Source organism: Papio anubis, chromosome 4 (assembly GCF_008728515.1).
Source record: "Papio anubis isolate 15944 chromosome 4, Panubis1.0, whole genome shotgun sequence".
NCBI classification, from domain to species: Eukaryota; Metazoa; Chordata; class Mammalia; order Primates; family Cercopithecidae; genus Papio; species Papio anubis.
This window is the reverse complement of record NC_044979.1, coordinates 115,588,454-115,611,954: the sequence shown is the minus strand read 5'-3', so window position 1 is coordinate 115,611,954 and position 23,501 is coordinate 115,588,454. Positions and strand designations below refer to the sequence as shown.

Sequence of the window (23,501 nt, the reverse complement as noted above, 5' to 3'; positions counted from 1 at the left end):
GCCTCCCCATATGTTACCACAGTTCTCCCCAAAAAGGTAGGTGTTCAGGCTGGAGAAGTCAAAAGGCGGAGGCAGGCACACCATGCAATTCAAAGAGTGCACCAGCTCCAGGTCTCAGTCAACTGAGTAAAAAAGTGGCTCCATTAAGCTTCTTCAAACAGGAGAACTTCATGCTGTCATATCCCTTTCTCATGTACATGCAGGTTCTGAAAGATTCCTCGCATCTGCCAAGATCCTCACCTGATTTCAAAAGGAAATTGCTTCTAGAGACTAAAATCAAATTCATCATTTTTGCAGCTATTAAAAGAAAGAGAAAGTCAACTTCAGTTCTAAATGGAGCCTGAAGCAAGGCTGGTGGAAGCATTCAACCATCTTTAGTCTATTGGTTAATTCATCTGTCCATTCATTTGCTTAAATCACTTACTTTTAGCTGCTGGGTTTCCCTGAGTGACCACAGGACATCCAAGACTCCTTTTCATCCCTCACCCCCTGGCCTACCCATGCATCACCCTTTCTGAGCCAGTTCACACCCCTCCCTGACTCTTAAGTCCTTCACAGTCTTTCTTCTGTTCTCCTTCCGGGTGTACTTCAGCTGACTCCATGTGTACCCTCTGGACTCATTTCCTGGCATCCTTCTCAGGTGTTGCTGTTTTCTTTTAAGGCTTCAATCCATTTGGCCTGGATGTGGGGTAAATACCTTCTTGTTCATGGAAATCTCCAGATCATTCTCCACCTCTCTTCCCTTAACCTCCCATCAGACCCTACCACCACGTGCCTGGCACAAAGCAGACATTCAATACTTTTTAAATCAAATTAATGATTGTCATCCGTTACCGCCCACTTTCCGCCCCACATGTGCAGTAATCTCTAGACCGCTGGTCTTCCTCTTCATTCCTTGATCATAGTCACTAGGATCTCTGCAATCACTGCTGCCACAGTTTTTGATGATTTTAATATACACAAGAGAGCTCCTTGCAGGGCCTAGCCTTCCCCTTCATTTATTGCATCATCTCCAGATGAGTCTGTCCTCTGCTCCACCTCAGCCTCCCACCCCTCCCATGGCCACTCCAAGACCTTAGCATCACTAAATGACCACAGCACCTCCATTCACTCAATCTCAAACATTCCACCCTCTCATCTCTTTTAAGTGTCCAGCTCCCTTCCTTCAGTACCTCTAGTCTGACAATACTGTGACTCCTGTTACAATGTTTTATTCATGGATCTGAACATATCACATCAGGTCTTTATTTCCTCCTGCCTCTATTTAAATTGAATGGTACACCATCATGATCATGCCCTTGCAAACACCCCAGCTACCTGGCTTGCTGCCTCTATCAAATCACCCTTGCAAAATAACTAACTTTCCATAGGCCATGCCTCCCCATAACCTTAATTGGAGAAAAATACACAACCATACTGTCTCAATTCATGTTATATTAGTGACCAAGTGAGCAATAACCAAGCAATACTACTTTATTTCCCTAGCACAGATCAGCTCCCACTGTACCTGGGAGATTCTCACACCTTTTCTTGTCTCTTGAAACCCACAGCAACCCCTTCATTGATGACAGTGCTTCCCAGTGCAAGCAGAAGCAAGGCCAAGAGAACTTTCACCTGCTTTCCTCACAACAGTTAACCAACCAAGTGTAATCTGACTCTAAAGTCTGGCTTCATTCATTTTACTCAACAAATATTTACTGAAGAATATACTAAGTGCTATAAATTCTGTAGTGAAGTGAGCAGAGTGTGGGAAGACAAAAATCCCTACTTTCATTTAGATTGTGTATTAGTTTACTATTGCTGCTGTAACAAATCACCACATATTCAGTGACTTAAATCAACACGAATGTATTATCTTACAGTCCTGGAGGTCAACAGTCCCAAATGTATCTTAAAGGGTTATAATCAAGGTGTCAGCATGGCAAGTTCCTTCAGGAGTTTCCAGGGAAAATTGGTCCCTTACCTCCCCACATCTAGAGGCCATGACATTCCTTGGTCACATCACTCAACTCTCATCTTCCATTATCACTTTGCTTTCTACCCTTCATCTATTTTTGTTATTGTTCATCCTTTTGGTGCCATATCTAAGAAATTAAGATCATGAAGATTTAGTTGTATGTTTTCATCTGAGTTTTGTAGTTTTAGTTCTTATATTTAAGTGTTTTATTCATTTTTGGTGAGTTTCTGTATATAATTTGAGGAAAAGGTTCAACTTCATTTTTTTGCATGTGGATACACAGTTTTCCCAGCACCATTTGTTGAAAAGATTGTCCTTTTCCCCATTGAATGGCTTTTGTGCCCTTGTCAAAAATCAATTGTCTGTGTATGTGAGAGTTTACTTCTGGAATCTTTATTCAAATCTATTGGTCTGTAAGTCTGTCTTTATACAAGTACCTCACTGTTTTGATTACTGTAGCTTTGTGATAAGTTTTGAAATCAGGAAATGTGAGTTGTCCACATTTATTCTTCTTTTCAAGATTGTTTTGGCTGTGCAAGGTCCCTTAAGATTTCATATGAACTTTAGAATGGGTTTTCTATTTCCACAAGAAAAAAAAAATTGTTGGATTCAATCTGTAGATTGCTTTGATTAACAAAGCAAATCGAGTAGCATTATCACCTTAACAATATTAAATCTTACACTATGAACACATTCCATTGATTTATGCCTTCTTTAATTTATTTCAGCAATGTTTTGTAGTTTTCAGTACATGTGTTTAATCTCCCTGTTTAAATTCCTAAGTATCTATTCTTTCAGATGCTACTATAAAAAGAAAGTTTTAAAAAATTTCCTTGTCATATTGCTTATTTCTAGTGTATAGAAACACAACTGATTTTTTTATTGATTTTGTGTCCTGCAGCTTTGCTTAATTCATTTATTAGCTCTAATAGTTTTGTTATTAAATCCTTAGGGCTTTCTACACATAAGACCAGGTCATCTGTGAATGGAGAACTTCTCTCTTTTCAATTTGTATGATATTCATTTATTTGACTTCTCTAATTGCTCTGGCTAGAATTTCCACTACTGTATTGAATAGAAATAGCAATAGTAGGAATCCTGCTCTTGTTCCCATTGTTAAGGGAAAGCTTTTGAGTCTTTCAATACCGCATGTGATGTTAGCTGTGGGCTTTTCATATATCACCTTTATCATGTTATAGAAGATATCTTTCATTCTTCATTTACTGAGTGTTTTTATCATTAAAAGAATGTTGAACTTTATCAAATGATTCCTCTGCATCAACTGAAATGTTTATATATTTTGGGGTCTTTTTTCTCCCTTCATTCTATTCATGTGGTTTCTTATATTGAGTGATTTTCATATGTTGAACCATTCTTGCATTACTGGGAAAATACCATTTGTCATGGAGTATGATCCCTTTAATATGCTGCTGTATTCAGTTTTATAGGATTTTATTGAGAGGTTTTGCATCTATATTTATAAGAGACAATCTTGTAATTTCTTTGTCTGGCTTTGTATCTGTGTGATGTCAGCCTCATACAATAAATTATGAAGTATTCTCATCTCTTCAATTTTATGAAAGAGTCTGGCAATGATTGGTGTAAATTTTCATTAAAGAACTGATAGAACTCATCAGTGAAGCTGTCTGATACTGAGCTTTTCTTTTTTGTAAAATTTTTGATTACTGACTCAATCTCTTTACTCACTATTGGTCTGTTTAGATTTTCTATTTCTTCATGATTCAGTGTTGGTAGGTTGTATGTTGTAGGAATTTATCAATTTCTTGTAGGTAATCCAATTTGTTGGCATATAATTGTTCATTAGTAGTCTTTTTTGATCCTTTGTATTTATGTGGTATCAGTTGTAATGTCTATGATTTCATTTTTTATTTTGTTTATTGTAGTCTTTTATTTTTAGTACAGCTAAAGGTTTGTCAAATTTGTTAATCTTTTTAAAGAACCAAGTTTTAGGTTCATTGATACTCTCTTGTTTTTCTATTCTCTATGTCATTTATGTTTCCCCTAATCATTATTTCCTGCCTCCTCCTTGCTTTGGCTTTAGACTGCTTTTCATTTTGTGGTTATGTAAGACATACAATTAGATTTTCTATTAATATCATTCTTTTTAAAAGTGTTTAGAGCTTAAATGTTCCTTCTGACCACTGCTTTTATTGCATCCCTAAATTTTGGATATTATATTTTATTTTTATTCATTGTAGAGTATTTTCTACACTTCACGGCACTGGGACCTGGGCTGGAGGGCAGGGCATCAGCTGTGGAGCAACATGAGCAGGATCCCAACTCAGACGACACCATGAACTCGTTCCTGGAAAAGTTCCAGAGCCAGCCTTACCATGGCGGCTTTCATGAGGAACAGTGGGAGGAGGAATTTGAAAAGGTCCCCCTGTTTATGAAGAAAGTGCCATCAGAAATTGATCCCAGGGAGAATCCTGACTTGGCTTGTCTCCAGTCAATTATTTTTGATGAGGAGCTTTCTCCAGAAGAACAGGCCAAGACCTATAAAGATGAGGGCAATGATTATTTTAAAGAAAAAGACTACAAGAAAGCTGTGATTTCCTACACTGAAGGATTAAAGAAGAAATGTGCAAATCCTGATTTGAATGCTGTCCTTTATACCAACCGGGCAGCAGCACAGTACTATCTGGGCAATTTTCGTTCTGCTGTCAGTAATGTGACAGCTGCCAGAAAGCTAAAATCCTGCTACCTCAAAGCAATAAGAGGTGCTTATGCCATCTGGAACTGAAATACTTTGCCAAGGCTGTGAACTGATGTGATAAGGGACTGCAGATAGATGCCAAAGTGAAGAAGCTTCTGGAAATGAGGGCTAAAGCAGACAAGCTGAAGCAAATTGAACAGAGGGATGTGGGGAAATCCAACTTGAAAGAAAAGGAGAGGAATCAGAATGAGGCTTTACTCGAGGCCGTCAAGTCTAGGAATATCAGGTTGTCTGAAACTACCTGTGAGGATGAAATTTCAGCCTCAGATGGTCTAAGGGACCTTTTTTCCTGGAGGAACTAGGGGAGTTTTTCCTGGAGGAACTCAGCTCTGAGAACCCCCATGGAGCCAGGCTGAATCTAGATAACCAGGGCAGGCTGAGCTGGCCTGTGCTCCTTCTGTACCCAGAGTATGCCCAATTGGACGTCATCTCTGCCTTTCATGAGGACTCCAGGTTTATTGATCATCTAATGGTGATGTTTGGTGAAACACCTTCTCGGGACCTAGAGCAAAAATATTGTTCTGATAATTTGGAGGTCTACGTTGAGGATGAGGACAGGGCAGAACTGTACCGGGTGCCTGCCAAGGGCACCTTGCTGCAGGTTCTACAGCACCACAGGTACTTTGTAAAAGCCCTGACACCAGCATTTTTGGTCTGTGTAGGATCCAAACCTTTTTGAAAGAATTATCCTGGGGGAGAAAGGTGCACCAGATAAGATGACTGAGCCAGGCCCCCTGGATCTCCTCCCTTACCCTCCTCTGCTGGGAACCTAGCACGCCTGAATCAGTCCAGTGCCTTATTTCTGTCACCAAGGGGATAGTCCTTCCTAGTATCGTGGTGGGGGAGGAGCCTCTGGTTTCCCTAAACTGCAGCCTCTCTGGCTGGTCTTCACTTTCTTCAGTTGATATAAAATTCTCTGCCTTGGCCATGACATCCTTGGATTCCATCTCTAAAGGGACCATCTGCTGCAGTTACCATGGCAACTGACCTGAGCGGCACCCTGGTCTGTGGAGATGGACTCAGGATCCAGTGACATGATTCTGAACTTTTGTGGAGTTTGACATCTTGTTACAGAAGCTACCCTTCAAACTGCACATCTACACACAAACAAACTATGCATAGGATTCCAAGGCTTTAAAGCTGAGAGACTCTGGCCTCAAGTTATTTCATGAACACAGAGGGAAGCCATGTGTGGTCACTGTAGATGACTTGAGGTGAAATGGGGGCAGGAAAGCCACATCCTGCTCTGCATTTATAAAGACCATACAAACTGAGATCCTTGGTACCCCTAAAAGGATTGCCAGTTTCCTTCATCTTTGCCATGTGGAGGACTGTGACAGACTAGGACAGTGGCCTCTGAGTTCCCCTGTGGTTTTCACATTTTGAGATTTTGTGTCTTTTAAACTGGAAAACCTTCTAGCATGTTGGGTTGTTGTTATAGGGTATATCTTTGTCTGCAGCAGCTTGTTGCCCCCTTCCTAAGAAGAGTTTATCTACCATGAAAAAAAAATGAGTATTTTCTAAGTTCTTCTTTGACTTATAGCTTATTTATGAGTATGTTGTTTAATTTCCACATATTTCTGAGTTTTCCAGGTATCCTTCTGTTACTGGTTTCTGGTTTCATTCCTTCGTAGTAAGAGAAAATACTTCATATGATTTTCGCGTTTTAATATTTACTGTGACTTGTTTTGTGGCCTAACATAAGATCTAGCTTGGAGAATGTTACATGTGCACTTGAGAAGAATGCATATTCTGGTGTTTGTGGTAGTGGAGTATTATTTACATGTCTACTAATTCCATTTGTTTATAGTGTTGTTTAAGTCCTCTATTTCCTTACTGACACTTTGTCTTTGTTCTATTCACTATTGAAAGTGGGATATTAAAGTCTCCAAATATTATTGTAGAATTTTTTTCTCAGTTTATTTCTGTCAATTTTTGCTTCATGTGTCTTGGGGGTTCTGTTTTAGGTTCATGTATATTTATCATTGTCATATATGCTTGATGGATTAACCTTTTTTGAATACACAATTTTCTTGTCTTCTATGATAAATTTTAAAGTCTAGGCAGCACATTCAGCAGTCCTGTGGCTGTCTCTTGCTTCAACAGTGTTTGGATGGAACAGATCCAGGAACTCTCTTTCTTCCAGTCTCCAGCCACCTTCCAATCTTCTCTCCATTTTCAACCTTCAGGACCATCTTCTCAGTCATCTCCTGCTTCTGGGACCAGCCAACACCATTTTAGTGGTTAGTTCCTTCTTGCTGACTAACCATGAGCTCCCAGATTTATCAGAATTATTCCATTGAGGTGGAGGCAGCCATCAACCACTTTGTCAATTTGTACTTGCAGGTCTTCTAAACCTATTTCTCTCTGGGCTTCTATTTTGACCATGATGATGTGGCTCTGGAAAGCATGGGCTACTACTTCTGCAAATCAGCTGAGGAGAAGCATGAGAGTACCAAGCATCTCTTAAAGATACAAAACCAGTGTGGCAGCATGCTATCTTCCAGGACCTCCAGAAGCCAGCTCAAGATAAGTGGGGTAGAACTTTGGATGCCATGGAAGCCACCATGGCCCTGGAGAAAAATCTGAACTAGGCCCTTCATGCCCTCAGTTCTGCCTGCACAGATCCCCTTCTCTGTGACTTCCTGGAGAGTCATGTCCTAGATGAGGAAGTTAAACTCATCAAGAAGATGGATGACCACCTGACCAACCTCCCCACAGGCTGGCTGGCCTGGAGGCTGGGCTGGGTGAGTATCTCTTTGAAAGGCTCACCTTCAAGTACAACTAGGAGCCTACTGAGCCCAGTGACTTCTGGGAGGCCCCTTGCAAAGTAACAGGGCTTCTGTCTAAGCCTCTCCCTCCAGCCACTGGACAGCTTTTTAACTACCCTGGAGCACTCGCCCAAGCCTTGGATCAAATTGAAATGAAGCTTTTGGAAGGAAAAAAATAAAATTTAAAGTGTATTTTGTCTAATAATAGTGGAGATGTCCCAGATCTCTTTTGATTAATAGTTGCATGAAATATCTTATCTGTCCTTTTATTTTCAGCATTTTTGTGTCTTTATAGCTAAAGTAAGTCTCCTTTAGATAGCACATAGTTGGATCATGTTTTTTAATACATACTGAAAATCTCTGCTGTTTAATTGAACAGTTTGATTCATTTATATTTAAAGTGATTACTGTCAAGGAAAGGCCTCCTTCTCTCATTTTGCTATTTATGTTCCGTAGATTTTGTATATTTTTTTCTCAATTCCTTCATTATGGATTTTATTGTGCAATTGATTTTTTCTAGTCCATTTTTGTTCAATTCTTATTTTCTCTTCTGCATAGTTTTTAATTATTTTCTTCACTTTTTTAAGTTATTTTCTTTATTTTCTACTGCACAATCTGGAGATTGTAATTAACATCTTATGTTAATTACAAATAATGTAGCTTGAATGAATACCCTCTTAGCCTGAATTGTGTACAAAATCTCTGCTACTATACAGCCTCATCCATCTCTTCATGCTATTGTTATCACAGATTTTGTCTTTACACACTGAGTGCCCATTAACACAAATTTATATTATTTTGGGCATTTGAATTTTAAACCATATAGGGGAAAAAAGAAAAAGGAAAGAAGTTACAAACCAGAAATACAATAATATTAGCTTGTATATTTATCTCTGTAGTTGCCTTTACTGGTTTTCTTTAATTCTTCACACAGCTTTGAGTAACTGTCTAGTGTCCTTTTATTTCAGCCTCAAGGAATACCTTTAGCATTTCTTGTAGGACAGGCCTACTAGTGATGAACTTCTTTGAAGTTTATTTATCTGGGAATGTCTTAATTTCTTCTTCATTGATTAGTTTTGCCAGACAGAATTCTTGGTTAACAGTTTTGTTTTGTTTTTTTTCTATCAGCACTTTAAATATATTATCCCAATTCCTTCTGCCCTCCATGCTTGCTGATGAGATGTTGACTCTTTTTCTTATTTAAGATTCCTTGTACAAAAACATGACAAGTTGCTTCTTACCTCATGCTTTCAAGATTGTTTTTTGGCTTTTCCTTTTGAAAGTCTAATTATAATGTGTAATGGAGTCTTTGTGCCCCTTCGGCTAAAAGTCCATTGAGATTCCCTGATATACCAATTTATGTTATTTCTCACATTTGAAAAATTTGGGCCATTATTTCTGCTCCTTTCTCTCCTTCTTATTCTGGTATTTCCATTATGCATACAATGGTACACTTGATAGTATCCCACAGTTCTGTTAAGGTATGTCCATTTTTCTTCATTTCTTTCCACTTCTGCTTCTCAAATTGAATAATCTACATTGAGCTATCTTAAGTTCAGTTTGAAATTTTGAGGATGCTTTCTTCTTTCTGTTCAAATTTTATGCTGAATCTCTCTAGTGAAGCTTTCATTTCGGATTGCATTTTTTAGCTCCAGAATTTCTGTTTGATCTATTCTTATATTTTCTATCTTTGTTGGTAACCTCTATTTGCCTAGGCATTATAGTTATGGTTTCCTTTGTCCATGGTTTTTATCTCTCTGAGCATATTAAAATGACTGATTTAAAGTCTTTTTATAGTAAATCCAATATCTGGGTTTTCTTGGGGACAGTTTTGGTTCATTTATTTTTTCCTGTGAGTGAGCCATACATTCTTGTTTCTTTGCATGTGTTGTAAATTTTTGATAATTGGACATGTTGAATATCATAATGTGTAACTCTAGAAATCATAATCTTCTCCCCAGGATTTGCTGTTACTACTTGTAGGTTGTAGTTGTTTAGTGACTCTTCTAAATTCTTTTTATAAGACTGTTTTCTCTGTTATGTGTAGTCACCAAAGTTCCAGTTCTGTTAACTTACTGGTCAGCTGGTGATTTAACAGAGATTTTCTTAAATGCCTAAACCCAACGTAACAAAAAATACTTAAAGTCTTTGTGGATTGGCTATGTGTTTGAGCATTCCTTTAATGCTTAGCTAGGCCATTTACATTTGCTTAATGTCCACTTTCAGCTTCAGAGGAGCCTAAAGACAGGAGCCAGAGATGAAAGTTCATGGTGTTCTCCAGTCTTTTCTGAGCATGTCTAGTCCTGGGCATTTGCGTGGACTTCCAGATTATCCGATTATGTGGAATCTATTAAAATATTTATTCTCATATTTATATTCTTTCCCTGACTTTTCCTAACCTGTCTAGTCTGTCTGCTGCTTTTCCTATCTGTTATAACTTTCTCCAGGCAGCAGCAGTGATTATATTTGCCTTAAATCCTTTCTTAAAATTCCACCCAGGTGGCTGCTTCAGGCCTGAGAAAGTTCAGAGGCATGTGAAACAAAGGGAATTCCCTGACCAATCACTCGGGGAGCCACCAGACAGACATACAATCATAATTGTTTGAGACTAAGTCCTGCAGTGCCTCCTCTGGGGCCACCAAGTTATGTCAGTAACATGGGCAGCCAGCCCCATAGCTACCACCAAGCTGGAAAGTGGTAAATTGTATGGGTAAGTTAAAGCACCACAATACTCTTTTACTGAAATTTAGGAACTTTTTTCTTTGTGAAACACTTCCTTCATTGTCATATATTTTTTATTAGATTCCTTAGTGTTAAAAAGTTAATCCTAATAGTTTATGCCAACTTCATTGGTGCTTTAGTGAAGAAACAGTTTTGGAGTTCCCTGCTCTGCCATTTTCTGCTTCTGCTTGACATTTTAAAAGAACCACAGGCTACTGTGTTAAGAGTTAAGAAGAAGCAATAGAGAGGACTGAAGCTGGGAAGCTAATGGCAATAATGAGATGAGACATGAGGGTGCCTTATATGGGGAACGGTGGTGGTGATAAGGAGTGATTAGATTCTAAGCATATTTAGGTGATACAGCCAAAGGATTTGCAGAAGGATTGGAATGTAGACAATGAAAAATGTGGAGCAGAGAGGCCTAATAAAGGGGAAGGATGAATTTGTCATTACTGAGCTGAATTCCTGAAGTTGTTTTCTGACTGGTCTCCCGGATTCCATGTTCAGTCTTCTATAATCCATTGTCAACAGAGTAGCTGGAGTGAACCTTCCAAAACTGAAATGAGATGATGTTACTCCTCTGCCCAGTGTCCCATCCCAAATATTTACAATGGCCTACAGAGTCCTAAATAACCTGAGTCCCTGCAACTTTTCTGTCCACATCTCTTAATTCACTCTGTTCCAGCTGTGTTCCACTCTGGCCTTACCGTTCCTACAAATCACCATACAGGATCCTAACTCAGGGCCTTTGCACTTGTGTTCCTTGATATGCATGGCTCCCCTTCATTTCTTTATGTCTCTATGTAAACGTCACTTTATTGAAGATGCCTTCTTGTTCACCTTCTGGGAAAAATAAAAACAAAACAGCAAATTGAGCCACTCCAAATGTCCTGACATTTCCTATTATCTTCTGCTGCTGTATTTTCCCCCACAATATGTCTATAGTTGTTTCTTTATTTGATGATTTGCCCTCTGCTCACTCTTGCCCCATAGAATGTAAGCTCCATCAGCATGAGTCAACTGTTTCCCTCATATGTGTCACCGACACCTTGAAAAGAACCTGGTCAAAAACAAAGTTAATATTTGCTGAGTTCAGAAACTGAGATATGCAATTTTGTGTAAGACACAATCATTATATTGAGAGATTCCACAGTTTAGGAGGGAAGAGAAACAAGTAAACTAGTGACTATACGCAGTGGATGGCTCCTGTATTTCAAAAGAACACAGAGGAAGGATGTCAAAGGGACAGTCCCAGGACTCACTAAACCAGGTCAGGGATGCAGCAGCAGCGGGAAAAAGCAGTCCACCTCCCAGGCTCCATCAGAAGAATTCTGCCATAATTATTGTTTTCAGTATAAGGCTTTATTGGAAAAAAAGCTTCTGACCCTTAGAATAATATTTAGATGCTACTGGTCTGCCCAGACCCTGTTAGTACATAATGCATGTCAGTTTAAACTAATTAATACATTATGCCCCTTGCTCTTGGGCGAGTTCTGCCATAACTTGCTGAGAGGTCACAGGGCATGACTATCTAGCTCATCAGCTCTGAAACGAAGGTGTTAGAGGAGGTTGCCTTAGTAGTGGCCTTCAGCTCCAAATCTGTAGTCTGAGTCAAGAAACATTTGTCCCAAATTAAATTATATCCATCCTTATGACATAAAACAGTTAAAACCAAGAATTTATCAGCTACTTTATTCTTCCCAAGAGATTTTCAGATATCTCTTTGCTTTTGTTATCATTCCTTATAATAAGTTTAATGAGCAGATGTGATTTATGCTGTGTGTTTATAACAGCCCGAACTTTGATACTGCATTTTTCATCACCGGCTTCCTTGCATTTGAGATATTTTCACCAGGTTTAGAAAGCCTTTTTTCTGTTTTGTTCACAACAGATGCTAGAGAAGTATAGCCAAGAAAGAAAAGAGTAATAAGACTTATCTCCATATTCTCCCATCAGTTTCTCAACTAGATCTGAAAAATGCTACAGGCAGCCACACGAAGAGCACCGGAATGCAAAGGGCTCGTTCTCTCTTAAAGACACACAATCTTGGGGTCATATTTTTCAAACTGTAGTTCATTCATACAAAAGCTTTTTTGAGTCATTGTTATAGGGTGAAATGCAAAAACAAATAACATGGAGTTCCCTACCATTAAGAGGCTTACTGACAGACTTGAAAATAAGAATTGTCACCAATTTAAAATACCATGCTAGGAAATGGAGAATGTTTCCTAATAGCTACGAGCTTTTTTAGGGTGGAAGGGTTGACAAAAATATTCTAAAAATAGACCATGGTACACACGATCACAACTCTGTGAATATACTAAAAACCATTCAACTGTCCAATTTAAATGGGTGAACAATATGATATATCAATTACATCTCAGTAAAGCCGTTTGAAATAAATGTGACATACCAGGAATCTACACAGAGCCTTATGAAGATACAAAGGTCAGTCCTTTGCAGGGGAGAGGTAGGAAGAGGTAGGATAGGAACATCTCAATACAAAGGTCAGACTCACATATTCAAGTGTAACCCCTCCACATGTGTGTCAAAACACATCTGAAACTCAGCATGTCCAAAGCCAAACACCTAATCTGTCCTCCAGACCCACTCCATGTGCAGCTTCCCCATCTCAACAACTGTGATTTCATCATTCCAATTGCTTAGGACAATGTCATTGGAGTCATTCTTGACTTTGTTCTTTCTTCCACAGCCCACACCTATCCCATCAGCAAATCCTGGTGACTCTCTCCTTAATATAACTCCTATCTCCACTCCCACTGTGCACTTGGACTGCTATGACCCCTTTATCACTGGTCTTGCTACTTTCTTTTTTTTTTTTTTTTTTGAGACGGAGTCTCGCTCTGTCGCCCAGGCTGGAGTGCAGTGACCGGATCTCAGCTCACTGCAAGCTCCGCCTCCCGGGTTCACGCCATTCTCCTGCCTCAGCCTCCCGAGTAGCTGGGACTACAGGCGTCCGCCACATCGCCCGGCTAGTTTTTTGTATTTTTTAGTAGAGACGGGGTTTCACCGTGTTAGCCAGGATGGTCTCGATCTCCTGACCTTGTGATCCACCTGTCTTGGCCTCCCAAAGTGCTGGGATTACAGGCTTGAGCCACCGCGCCCGGCCTGGTCTTGCTACTTTCAACCTTGTCTTCTGAAGTCTATTCTTGATACAGCAGCCCAAGCAATACCTTCAAACTGCCAGTCAGATGGTGGTACTCTTCAGAATGCTGAGAAGCTTCCACCTAGTCTAAGCAGAAGTCCGTCTGACCTGGCCCACCACAGGGCTGGTCTCATCTATATCTCCTGGAAGCCACCCACCCATGGTGTGTCTGCATTTCCCACCTTCCTTCTACTCCTTTCAGTTAGTGATATTTGTGACTCTGCAATCGTATCACTGGTGGGACCTCATTAACTCACGAATTGGGTGACTTTGCAAGAAAAAGAAACTTTTCAAGAGATACGTTACCATTTCTCAAAGAACAGGCTACAAGAAGAGTTTGAGGTGAGCTGAAGCAACCTACATCTGGAAATGAATCACTGCAGCCAGAAGAGGTCAAAAATGATCAAACAGAAGCCTGGGAGCTGCCTGCCTGGCCCAAGGTCACAAAGCTCTTTAGGGGCTGGGTCAAGTGTGCTTCGGGGATTAATTACCATTCTTTGCACTGTACTATTGCCTTTCGAGAACGTGCAACTCCCTTTTTCTAATCCTGGCAGCAACTTCCTGAGCTGCGCCTTGGTTAGTCAGGGTACAACAAGAATCAAAACATTATACACAGAGAATAAACAGATGGGTATGTCCTGTTTATTCTGCCCTGTTGCTTATCCTGCATGGCTCATGGTTCCCTGAGCATGCTCTACCCCCTCCTCTCCTCTCCCTCAGATTACTTCTGGCCCCCAGTTACCCCTCTCATTGCCACTGTCATTGGCATGTTCACCCTGAGTTCTACATACAAATCAAACATAGTTTATGAAGTCTTTGCTAGATATAAAATCAGAAACTTTTGGAATCTTCCTATGAGATTATTATTTTAAATGTTATTAATATATCAGTTAATTGGATACCTTATTTGAGAACTTCAACTTGAACGGAGAGTATTTGTTGTACAGTTTGTGCTTCCATTTTTTAGGTGCACAAATCCAGCCTTCCTTGGTCATCCAAGAGATATGATTGAAGGCTCATGCTGTCCAATCCCCTGCTCCAAAGGGTAGAGCTGAGTGCTTCTCTGTTCCTTCACATGCAGAGGATGATCCTAATTTCTGGGAGAAGAATGTACTAGATCATCATGGATTCATCAAGTTTCATGGGTAAAAGAAACACTCTCCTGTTAATGCTTACTATGTGGCGTTTCAATCCTGTTTGTATCCAGATTAATCAAGGTTCAGCCCTGGAAGTTGCTAAGATTAGAATGAGGGAGCTCCATGTTTGCAAAAGTTTTGCAGATGGATCTGAGATACGCTAATGTCCCAGTCCTCACAGGGATGCTTAATATCTGCGGAAGTGGGTAAGCCCCTGGGATCAGAGCTTTTCCTGGCAACACTGCAGATGCCAAGAGGCTGACACTTTGTCTTCTCCTCCTAGGTTTCTGGGGCTCCATTCTCCTGTTAGGAGGACAGAACAGTGACTTTAGACATGATGCAAAACCTCAGAACAATGATGGCATTCCAGGCTCCAGAGAGCCTTTCAGAGCCTGGCTAGCTGTCGCATTCTGTACTTTCCTGAGGATACGCCCTGTTCACCACAATCTGACTTCAGAAAATCTCATCTCCTCCCAAAGCATTTGCAAACTGCCTCCCAGGAGTGTCTCTGGGAACAGAAGCACTCACTATTCTGTGATCTTTCTCAGTAGTAGAAAGATTCTCGGGACCCTTTTATTCTAAGTAGCATAAATCCCACTCAAACTGGCTTAAGCAAAATATAAACAAAAGTTATTACTGCAAGCTCAGGTGTAGACTTCAGGAACAGCTGCATCCAGCAACTTAACACTATCAAGTGTGTGTGCAGTCTGTTTCTCTGTCTTTCTCCAAACCATAGTTTTGCCAACTTGCATTTTGGCTTTATTTCAGGCTCTAGTGGGACTCATCTGACAGAAAGAGCAGTCCTCTCCTATGTCTAAGATTGGTTTTAGTGAATGAACTTGGAGCCCTATGTCAGAAAGAGCAAGCATACTGATTGCTGAGACAAAGGAAAGGTAAATTCCCCAACTAAAATAGGGAGGTCTTATCAAATAAGGAAAAATAGACACTTACATTAACTTAATTTTCAGGATGACCCTTCTGGACCCTCTCTATTGTCTTGGTGTCTGCATCACTGATGTCCCTCACTCGTGCTGGGCTTCATTGCTGTGTTATCTGTTAGCTGTGAGCTCCGATCTCAACATGACCTTGGCTACACTCCTCAGGTTTCTCGAGCCTCTGCCTTCATAGCTTTACGTTATCCCAGGTTCCTGCCAATCTCACAAGCCTGGTTATTGATGGCTCAGAGTAGCCATAATAGCGCTCATTGCACTGATCCTGCAAGGATCTCAGCCACCATAAAGGGTCCAGGTTCCTGGGGGTGTCGCCCTGGTTGTCTGGGACACTGCCTCATCACTGTCATGTCTTAGATGCATCTGTCACCATCCCCCGAGCATCTCGATTGCCTCCAGCCATCAACTGGCTCTACCTCTTTGGCAGGTCACCTGCCATCGCCTACTGGATGGAATGGTCTTTTTTTAATAAACTTCTTATTTCAGAACAGATTTAAATTAAAAAGTCACAAATTTAGTAAATAAAATTTATGAAAGTAGTGAAGAGAGTTTCCATGTAACCCATACCCAGTTTCCTCTATCGTTAATGTCTTACATTTGTATGGCACATCTGTTATAATTAACAAACCAATATTGATAAATTACTCAGGTTCCCTTGGTTTTTACCTAATGTCCTTCTCCTGTGCCAGGATACCACATGACATTTAGTTGTCATATCTCTTTCAGTAGGTCTTGGCTCTCAGGAATTTTCTGGTTTTTGATGACTTTGTCAGTTTTGAGGAGGACTGGTCAAGTATTTTGTAGAATGTCTCCAAAACAGGATTCGTCTGATGGTTTTCTCAAGATTAGACTGGGATATGGGTTTGCGGAGGAAGCCCACAGCAGTGAAGGGCCTCACATCACACAAAGGGTACACGTTGTCAGTGTGACTCATCACTATGGGTGTTGGCCTTGACCACCAGGAGGAGGTCCTGTTAGTTTCTCCACCGCAGAGTGCCTTTCTCTTCCCATTTTCCATGCTGTGCTCTGTGGATGGAAGCTGCTCTGTGTGCCCCAACCTGAGGAGTGAGGAGTTTACTCCATCTGCTGAGGCGATCGTAAACATCACACACACGTACACCTGGCCCCCAGACCCCAGGACTGTGGATTCCTCATGTCCCTGTCACTCCATGAGGTGCAATGACTAATTGTAGAAGGTGTTCAGTAAGCATTTGTGGATGGGACTGAACAGTTGCATCGCCTGGGGAATGTTTGCTCCCCAGATCGGCTGATACCCAAAGGTGAGCCGTGTCCCTGGACATTCTTGAATGCCCCACGTCAAAGCTGGCTATGGAACAGCCAGAGAACGCTCACGAACATACTTGGCACCAGAGTTGACAATGTGACCTCAGACAATGTACACTTCCCAGCTAAATTCTGCAGTATCTGTTGCTTCCCCCAGCTCAGAAGAAAGTAGGTCCACACTTACAAACTAGGAAGGACTAAAAAGGGCTTAACTTCCGCTCTGGGTTTGAACTTGTGTCATGGGTAAGAAGAAACTCAAGTGTCCTGTGTACTCTCCAACATCAAAGGTCGTCCTCACCTGCTCTCACAGGTGACCCCTGTCAGACGTCTCTAACACATCATTGAACCATCTTGGCTGAGTGTGGTTTAAAACCTGTACATGTGTCCCTATTCCAAGCCGCACAGTATTTAATAGAAATAAAAGTTACTTCATCTTCTGCCAGCCTAGGTTCTCCCTAGACTGGACACGGACAGCGTCCTGGGGAGAGCACCCCTGGCTCAACCACTGGGGCTGCTGTCTCCAGGTTGAGGGGCCGGTGTGGAGCTGCCAGCAGGGCAAGGAGCCCAGTGACGCCAGGAAAATGCACACACTGGAGGGAGCCAGGACACGCCTGCTTCAGCTTCTGACTTCTCTCATTTTGACACTGGGAAAGTTGTTTTTGAAATGCCTCCAAAGGTCTAGGGTATAAGTGCTCATTGATGATGCGAGGGTAAACGTGCCATAAAGCACCCTCCACCCCACGGTCTCTGCACCCCTGCCCCTTCCTCTTTATGTCCCTCTGCAGTAGACAGGAAATCACGTGTCCAGTCAGTAGAGAGGATGGGAGGATAGGGCACAGCCAGGCCTGGTGACCTCTGTCCCCGCCAAGTCCCATGACCCCAGGCAATTCCAGGAGACTTCCTGAACCTCAGTGTCCTCTGAGACCCAGGTGAAAGCAGCCGTAGGTGCAAACCTGTTTGTGAACCGCAGACCTCATGCCTGGAGCTGTCGGCCACAGGAACTTCCCACAGCCTAGTCTCATCTTCTCCAGCCTCCCCTCCCCTCGAGGTCATCTCCCCAAGCAGCCTGCCACACCATGCTCTGCCCTTTGGGGCACCCAAATGTTTTGGGCCCCCAGGTCATGTGATTGGAAGCCCAGAATTCCATCTTTAACAGATCATTGCTGTCCAGGCTCTTGCAGGCCCCACTTCCAGTATTTTTTTGCAACATGCCCCAGTTCCCTGCTACCCAGACGCACCATCTCTGAGCTGGCTTCAGGATCCCACATGCCCCTCGGCTGAGCACGTGGCTCTGTGCTGCCCTTCGGAGCCACACTTCCTCTCTCTGTCCATTGCCAGCCCCATCCAGCCCATCCTGTCGACCACTCGGGACCACTGATGCAGTGAAGGAGCTGGTCCATCTCCTCTGCCACCTCCAACCTCCTGCACCTCCCCTCCCTGCACACCCACACCCCCGAGCTCAAGACCAGGTTCTCTAGCATGGGCACATCCTGCTGCCAACAGTTCTCATTGCCTGTTCCAGCCACATTCTCAGTCCTCTTCAACACGGAGCCACCCTTCTGGAGGAAGAAGCACTCTCCAGACAGCATCACCACACCTGGTCTGCACTGGCAGTCCCAACCTGGCTCTCCTATGGGTGGCTCCAATAGTCCTCTCCTCCCAACCTTTCCCTAGGCGGCAGGGGCAGGGCAGGGCAGCCAACTTCCATGGGCTTCTTTCATCCTCTGATGGGTATGACCAGCTTGTCTACCAACTGGGCTAAGTTAAGATCCAAGGACATAGTATCGGTGGACAGTCTCTAAGGCTGAGAGAGCTATGCAAATGCCAGTGGCTATGGCATCATGATTATAATGGGTGTCATCACAGCACAGCAAAGGAATTCAGAGTCTGCGGGACCAGGGCCACCCATCCTGGGCCTGCCTTCTATGGGCTATGCAAGGTGGACACATACTTTACCCTTTGGGCCTCCATTTCCTCTTCAACGTGGGAACAATGATGCGTCTTTCACAACATGGTGGGAACACCACAGAGGATGATCTGATATGCGTGGCACACACCTGACACACACCTGACACACATCTGACACACACCTGACATGCCTGACACACGCCTGATACATGCTTGGCTCACACCAGCATTTAGCCTTTTGCCATTTGTATTGTCTCCAAAAGCCGCGTTTTTCCAACAGGAAAATCTTAAACTCTAAGCTGCTGGGGGCTCTCTTTCTGAGCAAATGTGTGTAGTTGCACCATGGGACAGGGATGAGAACAGCAGGATTCCAATAAAGGGGCTGGGGGTAGGAGTCAGTCTCAGCCACTCACAGGCAACCCCAATGGCAGAGTCTCAGACAGCACCTGGCCTCACTAGGGCTTCATCTGGGACTTTTGTGTTGAGCTCTGGAGCCTCTCCCCCAGACCTCTGGTTCTGCAGAAGCAGCTGCCTGCCTTTCTTGTCGTGGCTCCAGTCACAGCGTCTGAGCTTCAGCCAGGGTCCTTTCTGCCCCGGCATGGATGGGCACCAGCAGAGCAGACACAGCCCTCGGATGGCTCAGGCGGCAGAACTTTGCAACTCTGGCCGATGAGCTTCCAGGGAAGAAATGTGACTCAGACGGCCATCAAGCAGCTCCACGCTGCCTTCCTAAGACAATGTGATGGGAGTGTTAGGTACTTATTTCCTGGCGAGAGCACGCATCTCTAATCAGTTTTAATCCAATAGGGTGTGCAAAGCTTACAACTTCAGACATCAATTCAGTTAACATTTATTACGTGCCTCCTATGACCTGGGAACTTCCATATATATTTTTGCTAATAATCTCACTGATCTTCACAGAAACCTCATAGGTTAGCTATTAATGCTACAATGCTACATTCATATGGTACATAAGAAAGCTAAGGTTTTCTCCCACCTGTTGAGGGAGAGACCTAGAGCAAGACCTAGGAGCTTTCTGATCCCATGTCTGCGCCTTTCCCATAGGACATGTGGTGGCGGGCCCTGGAGTGGCAGAGTGTCCTCCTCGACACCTTTCTGGGATCCTCTCAACAGGTGGAGAAAGAAATATTTTGTGAATGAGGGGATTCAGGAGCACAGTAGGGTTTTAAGTACCACATGTGCAGGTAGCATTTTAATCTGTTTTTTCAATGTCCCAAGGAAAAAGGGCTCCTTTGGCCATCTGTATCCAACAATCTTGTCATCTTCTCTAAAGCTCCCAAGGAGACCGGTATGCTTCTGGATGGATACTGAGCTTTCAGAACTGAAAAGGACCTCAGCCCAGACCCCTGCTCTCCTGCCCCTGCTGGTGCTTTGTGTGACTGAGGGAGACAGGGCACGTTCCCTATTTTCAAAGGTGACATATTCCACCACTTTCATCACTTGAAACATTGGAGATTCCAGTCCATAGCTGGGCAGGGCAGAGCAAAGACACTACCGAGAAGACAGACCACTTCACAGTTTGAAGTTAGGATAGACAAGCAGCATCTCAGAAAGACGTGCCACAGAGCAAGTGAAGAGCCTCAAACACAGACTTGAATCTTGGGGAGGGGGCCGAGAGCAGGGAAGAGAGGAGACATCAAGCACAAGACAAAGCAGAGGCTGACAGGACTGATTCAGCCGGCAGAGAAACAAGGAGCCCTTCTCAGGTGGGGAGAGTTTACTGCGCCCATGAACAGCAAAACGAAGAGGAGCTGCACGTGCCAGCTCCCCACATCCCTGTTCAGGACAGTACAGAAACAACAGCAACAGCAATGAGGGATGGGACACCCTGCCACCCTGTGGCAAAGCAGCTCTATCACCTATAGCTGTGCCCAAAGGGAGGCCTCATCAGAAGCCAGGAGGCCATGAGAAACTTTCACCACAGCCTCCTCAATCCCAGGGAAGCAACTGAGAAATGGCAGCTTCTCATAAGCCTCCATGATCAATCTCATGGTCTAAGAGGACCACAAGACATTCTGCAAAGATTTGGATTTAGCCACAGTGACAGTCTTGCCACATGGTTTGGTGGATATATGCAAGATTTCCAGGGTTCCATGGAGGAGCCAGTCCCCTCCAGTTGGAAATTGGTTGGGGGTGGTTGTGGAGGCACGGAGAGGGGGCAGGTAGACAGTAGTCAACAGCAAGACTGAAAGGTGAGAAGCCTCTGCCAGAGCCAAACAACGAGAATAAAATCTCTAACCTTCAATCTCTGGCGATTTTAAGCAAAATAATCACCTAATCAAGTCTGTGCTACGTTTGACTTATTTTTCCTGAAAGCAGAAAGATCTCTAATGAGAATTAACATTTAAACTATTGCTTAAAATGGAGAGCAGTTTCATGTTGGATAATATTAAATAACAACAAATTTCGTATTTGGCTGTGTCTGAAGTCCTGACTAAATTCCATTACTCAAGAAGCTAATAAAAATATTTTTTAAGATTTTCTTACCAAGTTATGATATTTCTCAGATTCCCTTGGACTTCCTAAGTTCCTGGTAGTTTCATGCATTTGTCTTTTATGAGATACCGGCTTTTCAGCAAGTATTCTGAAAAAGAGGGGGCTTCTTGCAGAGGAAAATATTCAGAAGCTATTAGTGTGGATTTTAGAAAAAGAAGCTGGAAATTCTGGCAGGAGAGAGAGGGTCAACTTTGTTCAATATTTATTTAGTATTGCAAAGTCAGTTCTGGAAACGAGAGTCCTGGAAAGGAGTCTATTCTTAGAGCCCCCCTTGGGGCTTCTGCTCCCACAGCCAAAAGCTCAGGACCCCCAAGGGCACTAGGAGCCAGGCGTGGTCAGGGGATGGTGGCCAAAGTGCTGCATCACACAACCAATCCCATGAGGGCAGCTATGGGTCAGCCCGGCTGGGGGCTCCCATCCCATTAGAGAACTGGCCAGGGCCCTACAGTGAGGGGGATCAGGTCGGGGCCAGGGTTGCTTCTAACCAAGCTGCCCAGTGAATGTGGCAGAGCACAGGACAAACACAGCTGAAATTAAGAAGCAAGCTCTATCATCAGGCCCTTTTTCAGACAAGGACACTGAGACTCAAAGCAGCACATTGTCCACTTACAGCCCCACAGGCTGTGTGTGGCCTAGATTTCTCCTGAGGATGTGCCATGCAGTTTCCATGAGTGGCTGCCGGGTCCCTGACCATCTCCCCCAGGCACAGCACAGGCTTGCCCTGTGCCTCACAGCTGAACTCCCTCCCTACATTGGATCCCCAGGGCCAGACTAGAAAGCCTTGGATTTGTGGGACAGACACACGCTCCACAGCCAGTATTTTTGTAAACAGAAGCAGCATCAATCCATTTCTGGCAGATAGTACCTGGACAGCTGGAGTCTTGTTTGGTTTCCTTTGCAGAAATCTACTGATTTCTGATGGTGGACAGCCAAGGAAATCCAAGTTCCCATAATTTAGACCCAAGAGCCTGAAGTTGGCAGGCATCAGATAAGACTGAATCTCCATGTTCCCATCTAAGGGTAAAATTAAACTTATCTTTGTTGATCAGCCAAGAACCACTAACACCCGCTACAAAAGTGCCTGCGGGGGTAAGAGCAGACACAGGAACAACAGCCCCTGGACCTGGGTAGAGGCTGCAGCAGAGGGCTCTGGGGACAGTGCCTTCCTCTCAGCTGCCTGCCAGGCCAGCGGGCACTAATTATTTTCAATAAAATAAATGTCATCAAATCTTTAACGTTGTTGGAAAATAGTTCGCAAGGAGATAATGGGGTTTTTTTTTTCTGTAACTGCTAATGACCCAGCATGACTACATTTCACCCAGAATAGCTTTGTTTTCTTTATACTTCTTAGTTTCATGAAGTCAAGATTCATAATGTCAGAAAGAAACATTTTAAACGTGTTAGATGCATAGACTGAGAAGAAACCAAGTTCAACTCCTGAGTTTTGTGGTTGACACTCACAGACCAATTTTGCGTATCTGCTTCTCAAATCTGTCAGATATTTGTGTCCTGGCTTCTCACTAGGATCACCTGCAGAGCTTGCCAGCAACCATGGCTGGGTCCCGGGCCGGGAGCTCCCACATTGCTCAGTGGATTCTAAAGTGCACCCCAGACCCCAGCAGCCCACCCTGGGTCCTCCCATCCGTCCTGGGCACATTCCCTTCCAAGCGCACAGGCCTCATTTCTATACTTAACCCTGCTAAATTCAGTCGTGCCTCAGGGCTTCTGCACACCCTCTCTTTCACTCCTTCAGGCCCTTCCTTTGCCCCTTCCATTGCTGACACCTTCCCATTATCTGGGTCTTAAGTCAAGCATCTTTCTTCCCTCTCACTCACTATCACTTTCCCTTCACGGCATGTATCATGACCTAAAACCATCTTGGTTATTCTGGTTTGCCTCCACTTCATTTTAATATATTGTAACTGCTTCAAAACTTAAGTGAAAATATGCATATTTAATAGGGACAGTTTTCTTTTGGGGGTGATAAAAATGTTCTGCAGTTAGATAGAGACCATGGTGGCACAACATTGTGAATGTAAAAGCCACTGAATTGTACACCTTAAAATGGTTAAAATGGTGAATTTTATGATATGTGAATTTTACTTCAATTTTAAAAAGTACTTCTTTCATGACTCCTACACAAGTAGATTTCAAATTTCTTTAATTGGCATATAATAATTGTACATATGTATGCGCTACAGAGTGAAGCTTTCACACATATAATGTACAGTGGTCAGATGTGGGTAATTAGCATATCCATCATCTCAGATATTTTGAGTTTGAGTCAAATTCTTTCCGGCATGTCTTTGATTAGGAATGTCTTTTATTTCCCCGAAATTTAAAACTGGACATAT

At 42.9% G+C, this 23,501-nt stretch overlaps 2 pseudogenes across 1 annotated transcript; both read left to right on the top strand.

Moving 5' to 3' along the window:
* Positions 1 to 4,066: 4,066 nt before the first annotated feature.
* LOC110742819 lies at positions 4,067 to 6,153 on the top strand (annotated as a pseudogene). The gene is made up of 2 exons (XR_002520940.2): positions 4,067 to 4,964; positions 4,997 to 6,153. The product of XR_002520940.2 is annotated as a tetratricopeptide repeat protein 4-like (transcript).
* A 730-nt stretch (positions 6,154 to 6,883) lies between these two features.
* On the top strand, positions 6,884 to 7,658 carry LOC116274529 (annotated as a pseudogene).
* Positions 7,659 to 23,501: the final 15,843 nt, after the last annotated feature.